Source organism: Eretmochelys imbricata, chromosome 12, assembly GCF_965152235.1.
Source record: "Eretmochelys imbricata isolate rEreImb1 chromosome 12, rEreImb1.hap1, whole genome shotgun sequence".
NCBI lineage: Eukaryota > Metazoa > Chordata > Testudines > Cheloniidae > Eretmochelys > Eretmochelys imbricata.
Genome location: NC_135583.1, coordinates 13357501 through 13364396, shown reverse-complemented (window position 1 = coordinate 13364396; position 6896 = coordinate 13357501).

The following is a 6896-nucleotide window of genomic DNA, read 5'->3' as shown; positions in this document are numbered from 1 at the left end:
AAGAGAGGAAAAATAATAGAGTCAGACGGATGCAAAGCAGAGAAGTGGGACACATTTTGCGAAACATCTGGCAACAGACTGGAGAGATAAAGTGAGCCCTGGAGCTGGCTCGCAGCTAATGTGGCTGCTCGGATGGAGAAGAAACCTATCCAGGGACAAGATGGCTAGAGCCAGTAGGACTGAAAGGATCTGCTGCTCTCTCCGGTCAGCCGGCTTGTCTCTGTGCAGCGCTCCTACTCCGGACAGACACGTGTCTCCTGGCCGGGATCTGTCAAAGCTGGGAGAGCTGCTTCTGATTTATTACCCCAAACATCCATCCTCTCCCGCCCTGGCTCACTCACACGGTCACTGAGCTAAAACCAAACCTCCTCAAACTGCAACAGAGCCTCCTTGGCTCCAAGCTCTGAGAGAAGCTGGGACCCTGTAATAAGGAAAATGCTGACTGAGACCGAGAAGCGTGCACTGGATTTGTGTTCATTTGTACCGAAGCGGCAGCGGCTTTCGCCTCTCCCCAGGCGAACAGAGCCTCGGTCCTTCTGTGGGCGCAAGAAGAAATTCTGCAGACAGGACCCAAGCCCTGTGCATAAAACACCCCTGCCCAGAAGTATATGTACTGTTATTTAATATGTATATAAATGAATCAAAGCTCCTGTCACACCCTGCATGGGCTTGATAGCCCTGACATTTCGTACCACTCACAGGCTGCTGCGCCCAGATGCATCAGGTCACAGACTATATAACGTGGACACTGTGCCATGTTTTAATCTGTGTTTCCTTTGAACGTCTCCCTCGCTCACTCCATAAACATCCATAGTTCTAGAGATCCCAGCTAGGAAAAAGGGGAACCGTGGCCCAGATAACCAGTCGAGACTTCGAATTCAGGACCACAGCCTGGTAGAATGGGTGTCACTTGTTGGAAGTTGTTGAAAAGCTGTCACTGAAGCTGTGAGTTTAATTAGGCTCTTACCTGCCCTTGTGAAGTCCAATTTCCGGGACGATTATGATAACTGCTTGATTAGGAACTGTGGATTGCCAAAGCGTTGGCAATTTTCACAATCAACACATGGGGAAAATAAAAGGCTGAAAACAGCCAATATACAAGATCTAGAGGTGGGGAAGGCAGGGAATAAACAAACAAGTGAAATCAGGGAAAGGTTTGCAGTGAAAAAGGAGTTAAAACTAAAAGGAAAGATCAAAGAGCTGAGTAAAAGACTCTTCAAATTACACGTTTGAAGCTTTTCCATAATTCCAAGGCGACAGATAGATAACAAGCTGCACATTCGTTATCACATATGGAATCAATCTTAAAGGAGTCTCTTGATCAAAATCTGTTAATTGCAGTGACATATGATTTGGAAAGAAAACACAATTAATGACCCTTCATGTGAAGGCTTTGGGAAGAGGCCACTGACAATTGGCGTTTTACAACCGACATCAACTTTTTGTATTTGTAAGCTATTAGTAGGAGACATTCATAAAACCTTCGCGTTTGTTTTGTCTCCTCTTATCTAAGGTTTCTTTACAAAGGGGAGGGGGCCAGAATGTGTGTGTGTTTCCTTAAGGGGTTTGGGACCTAAAATGATTTAGTACCTTGTCTGTAAATCTAATGACCTACGGTGAGGAAAAAAAAAAAAAAAAAAAAAAACAAACTTCGCCTTTTATTATTACCATTTGTGGGGAGCGTTACCAGGAAACAGCAGAACCCTTTTCAAATTGTAAATATATGTATCCATTTTAAACCACTGTTACACAGATCCGCCCCCCCAAGCGAAATAAAGAAACTCTGCCAAATAACATTCTAGCGCCCTCTGCCCATGGCAGCTGCCCTGGCCATTCCAAGGTATTTAGTAATTGTCGTCAACAAGAGACCACATTCGATTTTCATATCGGTCCCCTGCAGTTAAAAAAACCTGACAGGGGTGTGTGTTTCAAACCGATTTGTGCGCCACACGGGTTATAATATTAGCCAAGAAGGCAGCAAGATTTTTAAAAGCTTTACTCTGTCATTAAAAGGTGATGGTTTTGTTTTCGAGGGGAAAAACGGGGAGGGAGAAAGGGGGGGGGGGTTCATTTGAAGGTTATAAAGCATACACTTCAATAGGATCGAAGTGAAATTAGTTAATAGGAAAACGCTGGCCAGAAGCTCTCCGGGCTTTTAAGTGCTCTCTCGGCCATTTAAGGAAATTGAATAAGAACAGACTCAGTTACCTGTAGACCTAAGTATTATCTTGAGTCCTCCATGGAGGCGAGATGGAAGCCTGGTGCCTCTCAGACTCCCGAAGTTCTGTACACCGCCTGCTAGGCTAGTTCCCCTTTCTGCACAGAATAGTTTTTGTTTAACATATCACGCTACACGATTTATCAGAAAGGGTTAAGCAAAGGTAAGAGGCCATCAGCAGATGCTTTAGACTTCCAGGGCAGTTCTGGAAAACAAGCCTCTCCCGCTTTGGAAAAGCTGGACTCTCAGCAGTATTTTTTCTCTTTCATTTCTAGGCGCTTTCCCACCATTGTGGTTCTTCGCTGATTTGTATTCGGAAAGTTGCCAGCAGGTCACTGTATTATGTTACCTAACTTCCTATCTGTTGCCTTTCTTTCTCCCTCTCTCTCTCTCTCTGTTTAAACTTTATAGATTTTTGAGGTGTTAATAAAACCTTTCCCTTGGTAAATGGTTTATTAGAAACCCCACCGAATTTTGGAAAGACTTCAGAAAAGCAGCGTTCAGAACTGAGAGACTGGGAGAAGGCTTTTGTCCAAAAAATGCATAATTACTGCGAATCTGAGGAAACATTAATCTTTATAGGAATTCGTGATTCATATTTGTGGTTTGACCATTTAGGTGATTTATAATCTGTTAGTACAATCCACTAATTTTATGCCAATAGATTTTATGTACACTGTTAGAGTTTCCATAGTCCTTGGAAATGAGTGGCTTTTGTGTTAATTTAGCTATTTCACTTTGATATCCAGCGAGGGATGTTTCCCTTGCTCATAAACGAAGGGAGGTTATTTGGTGAGGGGGAAGTAGGCAGAAAGTACAAACGCTGATGGGAAAGTTCCCCTATCCGTTTTCCTCTAGACCTGGCAAAGCTGAAATCAAAGATTTACCCATCACCCATCAGTATCAGCCGGGCCGGTTAATAGCCAGCTCTGTCCAGAAAGACCCATTTTGGACCAGTTTTGCGCACTTTTTATGTTGTTTGTATTCTAGTCACATCTATTGCAAACTAAACAGATACCGTCTATATGGCGTACACACCCAGGTTTGGCCCAGTGACTCTCTGACTACAAAGTGAGGCTGCCAGAGAAGTTGAGTGCAATAATTGATGGGGAAGGCCAGGGCTGCAAGTGTCGCTTTAGTCCTTTAGGTGCTCCCATCACTGCTCCTTTGTAAATATTAGCCTCTGTTGATCGTGGGTCCTTGGGTTTTATTAGGGATTTTAGACCTGATTATTTCCCCACCTGCCGCACGCTGCTATTTACCCTTGTTTGTCCTCTGTGAAATCTCTGATGCTTGCTCTGAGCCTGAGATGGGCGGGGAGGGGAGAGGGGGAGTCCTTTCTTTCCTCCACTCCGCCCCCCCTCGAGCTGCCTCTGGACAAATGCCACAGGGACGCGTTAACTGATCAGTGTAAACACTAAACAGAGCCTGCTAGGGTCACCTCATGGGCTGCCAAACCCCAACCAACCAGGGCTATCCTCCCTTCGCCCCCCGTCTCTCCCCATTAGATTAGCTGAAGTTATGGCATGATTCGAAACCACCAGACTCGGGACGGTTAATATCCTGCTTCCCAAGACTAGAGACCCTGCGATAGGGCTGTAGCATCGCCAGTAAAACCCTGCCCGGTTGGAGAGAGCTGCATTAACCAACTGTGCTCCTTGTAAACTTACTTCCACCCTTATATCCCCCCTCCCCCCAAACCGGCTTCTTTTAAAAACTGCACTGCCCCAAAGGGGTCTGATGATGGGCCGTCTGCAAATGCACAAACATCCCGTCTCCTGCCCCACAGCGATCACCTCTACAGGATCAAACGTTTCTGACAGCAGCCAACATACTTGCTTGGTGACTTTGCACTTAGACTGGCATTTTTGACGCTAACAGATCCACATGGCCAATCTGTATAAAATAAAACGTAATCCTCCCTTGTATGTATTTCAAGATACCAGAGAGTAGCTCCTGACCTTTGGCATCTTGTAAATTTCGTCGTTCTACATTCATCACTGGGGAAACACAATCTTCCTACAATAATATTATTGTATTGATTATATTTATTCAAACAGGCCCGAAGATCTGACAACCCACATCCACCTGGAATGATACTTGGATTCAGAAACAAATTCTCCATTAGCTTGAAAGGTAACCTTTACAGATGGCAACGCCCACAGTATCAAAAAAGCCCATAATCTCTAAACCTGTGATTTTCCATTCCCGGAGAGGGGGGAGGGTATTTCTGATCAGAATCTCATTCCGATTTAAATATCAAAGCCATTGTGCAAATACATGTTCTATCGCAACTTTTATACTGCGATGGCGATGATGGCATAACTGCTTGATTTGCTCCTCATTCCATGGATGCTGCTTTATATCAGTAACAAACAAGCATTGATTTTATGGTAAAGTCACTTTGGGATGGGAATGAGTAACTCCAGGCAGTGCTATCACTGTATTACATGGAAATGGCCCAGGTAACAAGATGAACATTGATTCAGCATTATGTTTGATCAATAATGAAATAAGTAACTTCAGGGCCAAATTAAAATGCAAGCTGGCTTGACGCTGCCAGCTTCTGGGCTAAGTGACAAGGCTAATTCAGCAGGGACATGGCCATATTTGCATTAGAGGCTGCATCTGCTGTTTGGTGGAAGTGGCTGGATCGGCAATAATTCTGGATAAAACAATTGCATGGAACACGTTCGAAATGAACTCCTGCGTGCAGCGAGCGTTTGCATTAATATGTAACAAAGGCTGGCGTTTGGGGCTGGCAATCATGCAGCCATTTCAAACCGAGGGCAGTTTAACGTACTATTTGTACCCAGGCCTTAAGGAGGGTGCTTTGCATGACACTTCACTCTGGCTTTTGGAAATTACTGAGGCGAACAACACAAACTTCTTCAAGGCCGGAGAACAGAAAATCGCGGTTCTGTTTCCCACTTCACCAGATCGTGTTAATACTTAGAAAAGGCAATGTGCTTTTAAAAAGTCGGTGACACTAAGGGCTCCACCCCCTTCATTTTTCTCCTCCCCCAGCTCCCCCCCCAAAAGCTTCTAGGTAAAGGAGATATTTTAAAAGCGAGCCCCGAAAGGGAGGTGATTTAGGCGACGAGTGGTAGCATGACCAACCCTCCCTGTATTGGTGGTCTTTGCCCCAGTTTATCTGCTGTTCTCTCCATGGCTAGTTTTTACAGCTTTGCCATCATTATTGAAACCGTGACACACATTGATTTCCAATAGAGATTCTCGCCTGCAGCCAGAGAGCGCAGACACTGGGGCATGGCCCGGGTTACCAAGTGTAAAACCTCTGCTAGGAAGAGAAAAGGGGCAGATGGAGGAGGGCACCCATTGCCCCAAATCTTCGGATGTGGGTCGTTGCAAAAATCCACTAAGTCACAAAGACATTCGGCTAGCTGGGTGGGAAATAGGCTGCCTCTCTGAGCCTTGACAATGAAGAGAGATTATAATTTAGAAAGCAATAAGCCTGGAGGAAATACTTCAGCAGCCTGAGCTGTCAGTGTGTGGAGGGAGGGAGTAGTCAGACAGCAACAAGCAAGGACTGTTTGGGTCTAGAGGAGAGAGACCTTGAGCGATCTAGAGTGGATGAGGAAAACCAACTTCCACCCTATATTTTTTACTTCTCGCCCACCCATTCCAGATATACCAGGGCAGCTCACCCTGGCCTCATGCCAGGGAACTATCCTGCCAAATAACTGACCGCCGAGAGGCTCCTCGAAGATTCAAGACTCGCATTCGAGTCGGCACATAGACCTTGGAACAACAAGAAAGCGGGTGTGCAAAATACCTAAATAAATCTACTCCTCTAACTGGTGTAGTCCCTAAATTTCCTGACACGTGTTCTTTAAAAGGAGCAGGAGAAGAAGGGAGAGGGGGAATAACCCCCCACACCTGCCTGACAGCACCTTTAGGAACACGAGTAGGTGGAGGGCAGAGTTATCCCTTCACCAGGTTTAGCCCTGTCTCGTGTGAAATGACACTGGCACCATTTGGGTAGGTTCCCTTCTGTCCGTTGGTCACACTAAGCCCTTTATCCGCGGCCTTATTACAGGAATGTCCCTGCACATGCCGAATTTGTGATCCGTCCAGACTCTGGACTCCTCGACAGACTCTACAGTTCTACAGTTGCCAGGTGAAGAAATGGGGCGGGGGGGGGTGTTGAACCCGATTTACAGGAACAAATAGAGTGAACATAACATTCAAAATGTGAACTGAACTGGTTAAAAAAAGAGTGGACTGGAAACCACCTTAAACTAAATGGAAACGCTAGTGAACACGGATGGGAATGGCCAGACTCCGCCAGGACCCGTTAATGACCGTAGTCCTATAAAGACGAGGGCCTACAAAGTATTGGGGCAGCAACCTCTTACTAATGGGTGAAAAGGAGAGGCAATGAAAAGCTCGCACAGGGCCCGCCAGCCTATGGGACGATGATACTGAGGCTGGTTTCAGAGAGCAGTGTTTAATGGTGTTGTCTTTTACTTTAGAGGACATTCAGCAAACCGTTCTGAATTTGTACAAGGTTGTACAGTCCTTAAGTCCGTTTTAGGGAATTTTGGATACCCTGGGTGGGATCCGGAGGGAAGATTGCTGGATCTGCCTGGCTTTACTCCAATCATGGCTCTGGCAACTTTGCCACAGAGTCTTTCAAGCCACGGTGACAGAACAT